Raw genomic sequence first — 1416 nt, forward strand, 5'->3', positions numbered from 1 at the left:
GCTGATCCCGCATCAAGTCGACGGGTCTAGGCATTCTTGGGCGCAGATCCCGCATCGTCTCGTCGCGTCTGGGCGCAAACACGTCGCGTCTCGTTGCGTCTTCAGAAGTCGTCGCTAACAGCACCTTTGGTTGCCACTGGTGGTTAGGCTGGTTGGTTGCGCAAACCCTATAGGAGGGTGGCATGCTGGTGGGCGTTTTTGCCCGGATAGGCACTAGAATGTGCAGATTTTGGGCGTTTTTGCCTGGATAGGCTAAGGAATGGGCATGCTTTGGGCGTTTTTGCCCGGATAGGCACCGGAATGCTTGGCCTTGGCTTGTCCTAGCAAGGCATTGCTGGGTTGGGCTCCCTTGGCCTTTTGGGCGCCTTGGACGATGTCTTGCGAAGACCATGGGCACAAGGCCATGGCATATGGTGAAGAAAGGACCACGGTTGCCAAGGTTAGGCACCGGAATGCTTGGCCTTGGCTTGCCCTAGCAGGGCATTGCTGGGTTGGGCTCCCTTGGCCTTTTGGGCGCCTTGGACGATGTCTTGCGAAGACCATGGGCACAAGGCCATGGCATATGGTGAGGAAAGGACCACGGTTGCCAAGGTTAGGCACCGGAATGCTTGGCCTTGGCTTGCCAAAGCAGGGCATTGCTGGGTTGGGCTCCCTTGGCCTTCCGGGCGCCTTGGACACTGTCTTGGGAAGACCATGGGCACAAGGCCATGGCATATGGTGGGGAATGGACCACGGTTGCCAAGGCTAGGCATATAGAGAGGAATCGCATTTTTGCCCGGATAGGCACCGGAATGCTTGGCCTTGGCTTGCCATAGCAGGGCATTGCTGGGTTGGGCTCCCTTGGCCTTCCGGGGGCCTTGGACGCTGTCTTGGGAAGACCATGGGCACAAGGCCATGGCATATAGTGAGGAATGGACCACGGTTGGCAAGGCTAGGCATATAGAGAGGAATGGACCACGGTTGCCAAGGTTGCGCAAGTTTTGGGCATTTTTTGCCCGGATATGCCCAAGTATGCCCCGATAGGCCCGTTACGCCCCGGTATGAACGCGTATGCCCGGATAGACTCGGTATGCCTTGGGATACATGCGTATGCCCCGATAGGCTTGGTACGCCCCGATATGCGCACGTGTGCCCCAGTAGGGCTCGGTATGCCCCGGTATGTACGCGTGTGCCCCGATAGGCCCGGTATGCCCCGATAGGCCCGGTATGCCCCGATATGCACACGTGTGCCCCAATAGGGGTCGGTATGCCCCGGTAGGTACGCGTGTGCCCCGTAATGCACGTTTCGCAGATCTCCCCGCATGTCCCGCCCCTATATGTAATACTTACTTACTTACTTACTTTCTTTCTTGCTTGCTTGCTTGCTTGCAATGGTTGGGAGTGCCCGGCATGCCCCGCTGCAGAGACCAAGGGCGC

The sequence above is a fragment of the Tasmannia lanceolata genome, unplaced genomic scaffold (genome assembly GCF_043159265.1).
Source record: "Tasmannia lanceolata isolate RefF3 unplaced genomic scaffold, GAP_Taslan_0.1 ptg000370l, whole genome shotgun sequence".
NCBI classification, from domain to species: Eukaryota; Viridiplantae; Streptophyta; class Magnoliopsida; order Canellales; family Winteraceae; genus Tasmannia; species Tasmannia lanceolata.